The following is an 11,958-nucleotide window of genomic DNA, read 5'->3' as shown; positions in this document are numbered from 1 at the left end:
ATGGAGGAATTTAAGATGGGGGGGTTATATGGGAGGCAGGGTTTGAGGGTCAGCACAACATTGTGGGCCGAAGGACCTGTAATGTGCTGTACTATTCTATGTTCTATGTTATGTTCTATCCCAAATGTCACAACCAGGGGTCATAAAAAAAGAGTTAGTGTGTGGATTGAGCATCTCCTCGTGGGCATGCAGTCTTCCCTGGCTCCGGGTTTTCACTTTGTGTTGCAGATTTGGGATCAGGGGGATTGTTAAACTCTCTTTGTGTTTGTCGCCTTTATTCAATTTGGGGTAATTGAATCAGCACAGGATTTTCAATGTCTTGTATTGTAGTTGTTGTCTTCGCGGGTTATTGCTTCATCTGGACACTGGGGCTGTCTGATTGGTGCTAAATTCCGACGTACTCCAGGGTGTATTTGGCAATCCCACTTTGCTCGGTGAAACTATGACCAAGTTCTGTGAATAATGAGCAATTTCACTTCAAGATTCTGTATAGCTTGCCTGAGTTTTTGTTAGTTTTGCTGGTTAATTAAGTCTTTTGTTGTTTGAATTGCCAAAGTCTCTGTGATTCCTGCACTAGTGATCCTGACACCTAATCAGACTGTTTCTCCAAATGCTTGTAAAGCCTGTCTCTATGAATCTTCTAATTGTCTGATCATTGCTTAATATAGCAACAGCATGACCACTTAGCTCTACAAAGGAATTTTTTGTTCCAATTGTGTCTTTTCTTGTATAATTTATGTATAATTAATATTTTACTTGTGAATCGGTTTTGGAATTGGTTAATTATTGCCACATGTTCCGAGATACAGTGGAAAACTTGCCTTGCAACCTGTTCATCCAGATCAGATCATTACACAGTGCATTGAGGTAGAACAGGTAGACGATAGCAATGCAGAATGAAGTGTAAAAGCCACTGAGAAGGTGCAGTGCAGGTAAACGATAAAGTGTAAGATCATACCGAGGTATTGAGAGGCTGAGAGTCCATCTTATCGTATAAGAGTTCCGTTCAACAGTCTGATAACAGCGACTCAAGAATAGAAGCTGTCCTTGAACATGGTGGTGGGTGTTTTCAGATTTTTGTATCTTCTGCCTGATGGAAGAGGGAAGAAGAGAGAATGTTTGGGGTGGGGTGGATTGTTAATTACGCTGGCTGGTTATTTTACTTTATTGTCACCAAACAATTGATACTAGAGCGTACAATCATCACAGCGATATTTGATTCTGCGCTTTGCGCTCCCTGAAGTACAACTCGAAGTAAATATAATAAAAATTTAAATTATAAATCATAATTAGAAAATAGAAAAGGGAAAGTAAGGTAGTGCAAGTCAGGTCCAGATATTTGGAAGGTACGGCCCAGATCCGGGTCAGGATCTGTTCAGCAGTCTTATCACAGTTGGAAAGAAGCTGTTCCCAAATCTGGCCGTACGAATCTTCATGCTCCTGAACCTTCTCCCGGAGGGAAGAGGGACAAAAAGTGTGTTGGCTGGGTGGGTCGTGTCCTTGATTATCCTGGCAGCACTGCTCTGACAGCGTGTGGTGTAAAGTGAGTCCAAGGATGGAAGATTGGTTTGTGTGATGTGCTGGGCTATGGTCACGATCTTCTGCAGCTTCTTCCGGTCTTGGACAGGACAACTTCCATACCAGTTTGTGATGCACCCTAGAAGAATGCTTTCTACGGTGCACCTATAAAAATTAGTGAGGGTTTTAGGGGACAGGCCAAATTTCTTCAGCTTTCTCAGGAAGTAAAGGTGCTGGTGGGCCTTCTTGGCAGTGGACTCTGCTTGTTTAGACCAAGTCAGGTCATTTGTGATACTCACCCTGAGGAACTTAAAGCTTTTGACCTGTTCCACCTGTGCACCAGGTGGTTAACTGGGGCAGGGAGAAGTGAAGAGCTGGTTTCAGTGATGTGCTGAGCTGTATCCACAACTCTCTGCAGTTCCCTGTGGTCTCTGGTAGAGTAGTTGCTGTACCAAGCTGTGATACATCCAGATGCTTCTGAGGGCATGTCAACTTTCTTTAGCCTCCTGAGGAAGTAGAGGACTGGTGAGTTTTCTTGACCATGGCAGCTATGTGTTTGAACCAAACCAGGCTATTGGTGATGGTTCCTCTTAGAAGCCTGAAACTCTCAAATTTCTTGTTAGCATGCAACACACTCAGGATGCTGGAGGAACTCAGCAGGTCAGGCAGCATCAACTGAAGAATTGACCAGACTGCATTTTGGGTTGAGATCCCTCATCAGGTCTGTAAAGAAAATGGGCAGAAGCTAAAATAAAAGACAAAGGGGCCGAATTCAGCCATTCGGCACATCGACTGGTTTGCCATTCCATCACGGCTGATTTTCTTCCCTCTTAACTCCATCTCCTGCCTGTTTGCGTCAAGGGGGTTCAGAGGAGGGGCATGTGCTATAAGGTGATGGGTGGATCAGATGAGAGGTGGAATGCAAAATGGGGGAGAGGGGAGTCATAGAATAGTACAGCTCTTCAACCCATCTAATCCATGCCGAACAATTTAATCTGCCAGTTCCCATCGACCTGTACCTGGACCATGGCCGTCCATACCCCTCCCATCCACGTAACCATCCAAATTTCTCTTAAACGTTGAAATTGAAATTGCATCCACTACCTGCGCTGGCAGCTCGTCCCACACTCTCACCACCCTCTAAGTGAAGACGTCTCCCCTCAGTTTCCCCTTAAACCTTTCACCTTTCACCTTTAACCCATGACATCTAATTGTAGTCACACCCAACCTCAGTGGAAAAGGCCTGCTTGTATTTACCCTGTCTATACCCCTCACAATTTTGTATATCTCTATCAAATCTCCCCTCAGTCTTCTGCATTCTAGGGAATTAAGTGCAAACCTGTTCAATTTTTCCTTACAACTCAGGTCCTGCAGTCCCGGCAATGACCTTGTAAGTTTTCTTTCCACCTTTTCAATCTTATTTACATCTTTCCTGTAGGTAGGTGAACAATTCTGCACACAATACTCCAAATTTGGCCTCACCATCATCTTATAGAACTTCAACATAACATCCCATCTCCTGTACTCAATACTTTGATTTATGAAGGCCAATATGCCAAAAGCTTTCTTTATGACCCTGTCTACCTGTGACACCACTTTCAATGATTATTCCCAGATCCCTTTGTTCTACCACACTCCTCAGTGCCCTCCCCACTGTTCACTGTATTATACCTACCCCGGTTGGTCCAACTGGTGCAAAAACCTCGCGCTTGTCTGCATTAAATTCCATCTGACACTTTTTAGCCCATTTTTCCAGCAGGTCCATATCCCGTTGCAAGCATTGATAGCCTTCTCACTGTCCACTACACCCCCAGTCTGGAAGAACTCAGCAGGTCGGGCAGCATCTGTGGAAACGAGCAGTCAACGTTTCGGGCCGAGACCCTTCGTCAGGACTGCAGTGGGAGGGGGCAGGGGCCCTATAAAGAAGGTGGGGGGAGGGTGGAAGGTGCCAGGTGAAAAACCAATCAGAGGAAAGATCAAGGGGTGGGGGAGGGGATAGGCAGGAGAGGCGAAGAAGGAATGTAAGGGGAAAGCACTATGGGTTGTAGAAGAAGGCAGAATCATGAGAGTGGTGATAGGCAGTATAGATTTGGAGCATAGACTGTTCCACATAACCCACAAAGAGGCAGGCATAGCAGGGGCCCATGCGAGTGCCCATAGCTACACCCTTGGTCTGAAGAAAGTGGGAAGAGCCAAAAAAGAAGTTATTAAGTATGAGTACCAGTTCTGCCAACCAGAGGAGTGTGGTGGTGTTGGGGAACTGGTGAGGTCTACTTTGTGTTTACACCCCCAGTCTTGTTGTCGTTCGCATATTTGCTGATCCAGTTAACTACATTATAATCCTGATTTTTGATATAGCTGACTAACAACAACCGATCCAGCACTGATCCCTGTGGCACACCACAAGTCACAGGCTTCCAGTCAGAGAGGCAACCATCTACTACCACTCTCTGGCTTCTCCCACTAAGCCAATGCCTAATCCAATTTATTACGTCATCTTGAATGCTAAGCAATTGAACATTCTGACCAGCCTCCCAAGTGGGACCTTGTCAAATGCCTTGCTAGGGTCCATGTAGACAACACCACATCCTCGGCTTCATCAACTTTCCTGGTTACTTCCACCAAAAACCCTAAGATTGGTTAGAAACGACCTAGCCACGTTGACAGTCCCTAATCAGTCCATGTCTATCCAAATTCTCATATATCCAGACCCTTGGAATACCTTCCAATAACTTTCCCACTACTGACATCAGACTCACCAGCCCGTAATTTCCTGGTTTATTCTTAGAGCCTTTCTTAAACAGTGAAACAACATTGGCTGTCCTCCAATTCTCTGGTACATCACCTGTCACTAAGGATGATTTAAATATCTCTTCTAGGGCCCCAGCAATTTCTGCTCTTGCCTCCCATAGGGACTGAAGGCGACACGTTGTCAAGTACTGGGGATTTAAATAAATGAGTTTCGAGCTGCTGCTTAGAGCTGTCAACTGGGTCTGCACCGCTTATAGTTGTAGACATTGAATCCCACACTTTAGGACTGTGGCTTGCAGAACATGCTCTCTTCTTGCTGCTGCCATCAGAATGAGGGTACAGAACTGTGGAGAACTACATATACCTGTCTGGACACGCCCCCCTGCTGACTGCTCCTGTGGCTCCTCCCACAGACCCCTGTATAAAGGCGATTGAGGCCTGAGCCCGGCCTCTCTGTCTCCAGGATGTAGTATGGTGGTCAACTACTGCTTGTTCTTTCTTCCAGTCAATAAAAGCCGATATCTCGCCTTCATGTCTCAGAGAGAGTTATTGATGGTGCATTATCAAGAACATCTTCAACGAGCATTGTCTCAGAAAGGCAGCGTCCATTATTAAGGACCTCCAGCACCCAGGGCATGCCCTTTTCTCACTGTTACCATCAGGTAGGAGGTACAGGAGCCTGAAGGGACAACTCAGCAATTCAGGAAAAGCTTCTTCCCCTCTGCCATCCAATTCCTAAAGGGATATTGAACCCGTGAACACTAGCTCACTTTTTGAATTTATATTATTTCTGTTTTTTTGCATGATTTTTTAATCTATTCAATATATGTATACTGTAATTGATTTATTTATTATTATTTTTTCTTCTTCTTCTGGATTATGTATTGCATTGAACTGCTGCTGTTAAGTTAACAAATTTCACGACACATGCCGGTGATAATAAACCTGGTTCTGATTCAGGAACATCAGGCTCTTGAACCAGAAGGGATAACTTCACTCACCCCATCACTAATATGTTCCCACTACCCAAGGACTCACTTTCAAGGACTCTTCATTCATCTCATGTTCTCAATATTTATTGTTTATTTATTTATCATTATTATTATATCATCTTTTTGTATTTGCACAGTTTGTTGTCTCCTGCATTCTGGTTGAACGCCCTCGTGGGACATTCCTTCATTAATTCTGTTATGGTTTTTGTGTTATCGACTAATTGAGTATGCCCACAAGAAATTAAATCTCAGGGTTGTATATGGTGACGTACGTATACTTTAAAAATAAATCTACTTTGAACTTTATTTCTAAAGAGCTGCCAATTATCCTTTGGGGTCTCCCAGGCCATTGAGAGCTTTAAAAACATGCAGCAGAACTTTAAGCTCAATTGTAAAAACTACAGGAAGCCAATGCAGAGTAGCTAGTACAGGAGTGACATGTTCCCTCCTCCTGGTTTTAGTTAAAAGTTTAGCAGCTATGCTAATAAGCTATGCATTTGTGATACTTTAAGATTTTATAGACAATAGGTGCAGGAGTAGGCCATTCAGCCCTTCGAGCCAGCACCGCCATTCACTGTGATCATGGCTGATCATCCACAATCAGTACCCCGTTCCTGCCTTCTCCCCATATCCCTTGACTCAGCTATCTTTAAGAGCTCTATCTAACTCTTTCTTGAAAGCATCCAGAGAATTGGCCTCCACTGCCTTCTGAGGCAGAGCATTCCACAGATCCACAACTCCCTGGGTGAAAAAGTTTTTCCTCAACTCCGTTCTAAATAGCCTACCCCTTATTCTTAAACTGTGGCCTCTGGTTCTGGACTCCCCTGACATCGGGAACATGTTTCCTGCCTCTAGCATGTCCAATCCCTTAATAATCTTATATGTTTCAATCAGATCCCCTCTCATCCTTCTAAATTCCAGTGTATACAAGCCCAGTGGCTCCAATCTTTCAACATATGACAGTCCTGCTATTCCGGGAATTAACCTCGTGAACCTACGCTGCACTCCCTCAATAGCAAGAACTCAAATTTGGAGACCAAAACTGAACACAATACTCCAGGTGTGGTCTCACCAGGGCCCTGTACAACTGCAGAAGGACCTCTTTACTCCTATACTCAATTCCTCTTGTTATAAAGGCCAGCATGCCATTAGCTTTCTTCACTGCCTGCTGTATCTGCATGCTTACTTTCAGTGATTGATGAACAAGGACACCTAGATCTCGTTGTACTTCCCCTTTCCCTAACTTGACACCATTCAGATAGTAATCTGCCTTCCTGTTCTTGCCACCAAAGTGGATACCCTAAAATTAATCCACATTAAACTGCATCTGCCATTCATCTGCCCACTCACCCAACCTGTCCAAGTCCCCCTGCATTCTCATAACATCCTCCTGACATTTCACACTGCCACCCAGCTTTGTGTCATCTGCAAATTTGCTAATGTTACTTTTAATCCCTTCATCTAAATCATTAATGTATATTGTAAATAGCTGCGGTCCCAGCACCGAGCCTTGCGGTACCCCACTGGTCACTGCCTGCCATTTTGAAAGGGACCCGTTAATCCCTACTCTTTGTTTCCTGTCTGCCAACCAGTTTTCTATCCATGTTAGTACCCTACCCCCAATACCATGTGCTTTAATTTTGCCCACTAATCTCCTATGTGGGACCTTATCAAAGGCTTTCTGGAAGTCCAGGTACATCAAAGGTACATCCAGGTACATTTTCACTGCACCTGTGCATACATGTATAATAACCATGTGACAATAAACTTGAGGTTTGACTTTCTTGACAGGTGCCGACTGACATTATTCCTCTCTTTGTATTTGCACAGTTTGTTGTCTTTTGCAACACACACAAAATGCTGGAGAAACTCATCAGGCCAGACAGCATCAATGGAAAAGAGTAATCAACGTTTTGAGCTGAGACCCTTCATCACGACTGGAAAGGAAGGGAAGGGAGAGGGGCACCAGAGGGAGGTAATGGGCAGGTAAGAAGAGGAGTGAGAGAGAAACGAAAGGCGAGGGAGAGCCCCCTCCTCTCCTTCACCATTTCCCCATTGGTGTTTCCCTCTCTCACCTTACCTGGCCATCACCTCCCTGTGGGGCTCCTCTCCCTTCCCTTTCTTCCATGGCTTTCCGTCCTCTCCTATCAGATTCCCCCTTCCCTTTATCTCTTTCACTGATCAACTTCCCAGTTTTCACCCCTCCCCTGCCCCTTCCAGTTTCACCTCTCACCTGCCACCTGGTACTTCTTCCTCCCCTCCCCACATTCTTACTGTGACTTCTCACCTATTTTCCAGTCCTGATGTGGAGTCTCGGCTGGACTATTTACTCGTTTCCACAGATGCTGCCTGGCCTGTTGAATTCCTCCAACATTTTGAGTGTGTCATCTGCAGGGTTTTTTTGCATCTGTTGTCCCTTGCACATTGGTTGTTTGTTGATCTTTTTGTGCGGTTTTTCATTGAATGCCCGCAAGAAAATAAATCTCAGGTTTGTAAGTGGTGACATAGGTGTACTTTGATAATAACTTTACTTTGATTTTCACCTGTTGAGTGTTTTTTTTTTAAATATCTTGGAAAGACGACAGTTTTTTAAAAATGTTCTGATCTCTGTGAGAATTGGCTGTCGGGCTTGGTAGGGGCGGGAGAGATTTGGCCTGTCCGCCCCTCTCTGCGGTTCGGAGTCGGACACCAATCCCAAACTCCGGAAAGAACCGAAACTAGCCGAAAGTCGGTCCGAGTGCAGCGCGGTCACGTGCTCCTGAATCGAGGAGCTTGCGGTGAGAGAGAGAGAGGGAGAGAGAAATAGTTGTAACCTAAACTTTGTTCGTTACAAGAACACACGCCAACCGCCCCCCCTCCCACCACCAAGTTATTCAGCAACTACTCGTCAGTTTTACCAGCCGGGGACATTCGCAAGAGGGGCGGCTGAAGTGATTGGGACCAGGAGCGGACTAAACGAGGTTAGAAACTTTCCCGTAACGCTTTAATTTAAAATCTCTCGGGTACACGCGTTTCGTGCCGGGTCCGAGCACGGCTGAAGCTAACAATGAGGCATTTCACCGGGTTTCACCCACTCTCCACAGTGAGAATGCAAGAAAAGCGAGAGTGTCAGCGGTCAAAAGGGAAAGCTGCCTGGGAAACTGAAAGGTTTGACGGTAGATCAGTCACCTGGACCAGATTCACTGCAACACAGGGCTCTGGAAGAGGTGACGGAAGAGACTGTGGAGGCACTAGTAATGATCTTTCAAAAAGTCTCTAGATTCTGGAATCGTTCTGGAGGACTGGAAGATTGCAAATGTCACTCCACACTTCAAGAAGGGAGAGAGGCAGGAGAAAGGAAATTATAGACCAGTTAGTCTGACCACAGTGGCCAGGAAGATGCTGGACTTGATTATTAAGCATAAGATTTCCTGGTACTTGGAGGCACATGATAAAAGTAGGCCAAAGTCAACATGGGAAAATCCTCAAGGGAAAACCCTGCCTGACAAATCTGTTGTAATTATTTGAGGAAATAACACGTAGGATAGACAAAGTAGAATCGGTTGATGTTGTGTACATGGATTTTCAGAAGGCCTTTGACAAGGTGCCACACAAGGCTGCTTAACAAGTTACAAGCCCCTGTTATTACAGGAAGTATTCTAGCATAGATAAAGCAGTGGCTGATTGGCAGGAGGCAAAGACTGGGAATAAAGGGATCCTTTTCTGATTGGCTGCCGGTGACTAGTGGTGTTCCACAGGGGTCTGTGGTGGGACCACTGATTTTTAGGTTATATGTCAATGACTTGGATGATGGAATTGATGTCTTTGCAGCCAGGTTAGCAGATGGGTGGAGGGGTAGGTAACGTTGAGGGAACAGAGAGGCTACAAAAGGTCTTAGACTGGCAGAATGGGCAAAGAAGTGTATGGTCATGCACTTGGGCAGGAGGAACAAGGATGTCAACTATTTTCTGAATGGGGAGAAAATTCAAAAATCAGAGGTGCCAAGGGACTTGGGGGTCCTTGTGCAGGATTTACTAAAGGTTAATTTGCACGTTGAGTCAGTGGTGTGGAAGGCAAATGCAATGTTTGCATCCATTTCGAGAGGACTAGAATACAAGAGCAAGGATGTGATGCTGAGGCTCTATAAAGCACACTTGGAGTATTGTAAACAAGAGAAAATCTGCAGATGCTGGAAATCCGAGCAGCACACACAAAATGGTGGAGGAACTCAGCAGACAAGCAGCATCTTGGGGAAACGGTACAGTCGACATTTTGGGCTGAAATGTCAAGTCCTGCTGAAGGGTTTTGGCTTGAAGCATCGACTGTTCACTCTTTCCCATAGATGCTGCCTGGCCTGCTGGGTTCCTCCAGCATTTTGTGTGTGTTGCTTGGAGTATTGTGAGCAGTTTTGGCCACGTATCTAAGAAAAGATGTGCTGGCATTGGAGAGAGTCCAGAGGAAGTTTGTGAGAATGATTCAGGGAATGAAAGGGTTAATGTATGATGAGTGATTGCTGGCTGTGGGCCAGTACAGGCGGAGTTTGATAGGTTTTTGATTAGTCAGGCATCAGTGGTTACCATAAGACTATAAGATATAGGAGTAGAATTCGGCTATTTGGCCCATTGAGTCTGTGTCGCCGTTTCATCACAGCCCCAGTTTCCTGCCTTTCCCACATATTCCTTCGTTCCCTGACCAATCAGGAACCTATCAATCTCTGCTTTAAATGTACATAATGACTTGGCCTCCACAGCTGCCTTTGGCAATGAATTCAACAGATTCGCCACCCTCTGTCTGAAGAAATTCCTCCTCTTCATTCAAAAAGGACGCCCCTCTACTCTGTGACCTCTGTTCTTAGACTCACCCACCACAGGAAACATCCTCTCCGCATCCACTCCATCAAGGCCGTTCACCATTTGCAAGGTTAAGGGCAGAAGGCAGGAGAATGGGGTCGAGGGGGTAATAAATCGGACGTGGTGGAATGGCTGAGGATTCTCAATGGGTCACATGGCCTGATTCTGCTCCCGTGTCTCAGTCTTCTGGGGTTCTGTTTAAGGAAACCCTGGTTAGCAAAGTGTTGTTCTGAGCTGTTATTTGGGCGCTTGATCTAGCTTCTGAGAGTGTGCTGATTTGAAAGACTGCAAAGTGCAAAATGGATTCTCAACAAGTTCAAAGTAAATTTATTACCAAAGTACATATGTCACAGTACACATCCCTGCGATTCAATTTCTAGTGCCATTCACAGTAAAGACAATAGAACCAATGGACAATAAGATGGACAAACAACCAAAAAACAACAAACAGTGCAAATACAAACAGAGAATATAATATTAAATAAATGAGCAGTCAATACCCAGAACATGAGATGAATAATTGTTGAAAGTGAGTCCACAGGTTGTGGGAGCAGTTCAGTGTTGAGGACAGTGAAGTTATCCCCTCTGGTTCAAGAGCCTGATGGATGAGGGGTAATAACTGTTCCTGAAGCTGGTGGTGTGAGTCCTGAGGCTCCTGTACTATCTTCCTCACAGTACCATTTAAATGAACTTTTCTCCAAGACGTGATCTGTTTGGCAGTGCTGTTTTAAACAGGCTCTCTCTAAACACTTTGAGTATGTGTCAATATGGAGAGAGGATTTCACCAGCCCCGGCTCCCCACCGAGATACCCCACTATCCTTCCCTGCACCCATCAGGAGTACTTGTCAGTGATGAATCGTTTATTCTACGCTGTTGGGACTGGTTTGTACAATAATTATTTAAAAGTGTAAGTGTGTGTGTATGTGTGTAACTGGTGACAGAGATGGTGTGTGTGCGCGCGCGCAACCAGTGACAGAGACGTGTTTGTGTGTAACTAATGACAGAGATGGTGTGTGTGTAACTAGTGAATGAGACGGTGTGTGTGTAACTAGTGACACAGATGGTGTGTGTGTTTGTGAGTGGGAGAGAGGAATTTTAAAAACAATGAACTATGAATTCCAATAATAAATATATTAAAAGATTAAGTAGTGCAAAATGGGAGCAGAAAAGCACAGTGAAGTTGTGACCATGGATTTATCGTCTGTTCAGAAATCTGATGACAGAGGGGAAGAAGCTGTTCCTGAAATGATGAGTGTGTACCTCCTCCCTGATGAGGGTCCTTAATGATGGGTGCTGCCTTTTTGAGGCATCACTTTTTGAGGATGTCCTCGATGCTGGGGAGGCCAGTGCCCACGATGGAGCTGGCTGGGTTTACAACTTTCTGGGGCTTTCGGGATGTGTTGGCATTTGGGAGGTTCGTGAGAATGATCCCGGGAATGTGTGAGGAGCGTTTGATGGCTCTGGGCCTGTACTCGCTGGAGTTGAGAAGAATGAGAAGGGTCTCAATGAAACCTATTGAATATTGCAAGGCCTCGAACGAGTGGACATGGAGAGGATGTTCCCAATAGTGGGAGAGTCTAGGTCCAGAGGCACAGCCTCAGAATAGAAGGGCATCTCTTTAGAACAGAGATAAGGAGCAACTTCTTTAGCCAGAGGATGGCGAATACGTGGAATTGCTCATCACAGATGGCTGTGGAGGCCAAGTCATTGGGTACATTTAAAGTGGAGATTGATAGTTTCTTCATTAGTCAAGGTGTCAAAGGTTATGGGGAGAAGGTAGGGGAATGGGGTTGAGAGGGATAATAAATCAGCCTTGATGGAATGGTGATGCAGAATGGATGGGCCGAATGGCCCAGCTCTGCTCCGA

The 11,958-nt window shown here is 45.1% G+C and overlaps 1 protein-coding gene across 2 annotated transcripts in view; it reads left to right on the top strand.

Annotated features, from left to right (window-relative positions):
• Positions 1-8,039: 8,039 nt before the first annotated feature.
• The window catches only part of LOC140727089 (arf-GAP with Rho-GAP domain, ANK repeat and PH domain-containing protein 1-like), a 287,466-nt gene continuing 283,547 nt past the window's right edge, over positions 8,040-11,958 (top strand). For both annotated transcript variants that reach the window (XM_073044336.1, XM_073044338.1), the window contains exon 1: positions 8,040-8,221. The gene's annotated coding sequence lies outside the window, so the exon portion shown is untranslated. The remainder of the gene's footprint in view (positions 8,222-11,958) is intronic.

The sequence above is a fragment of the Hemitrygon akajei genome, chromosome 4 (assembly GCF_048418815.1).
Source record: "Hemitrygon akajei chromosome 4, sHemAka1.3, whole genome shotgun sequence".
Lineage (NCBI taxonomy): Eukaryota > Metazoa > Chordata > Chondrichthyes > Myliobatiformes > Dasyatidae > Hemitrygon > Hemitrygon akajei.
This window is presented reverse-complemented; position numbering and strand designations above follow the sequence as displayed.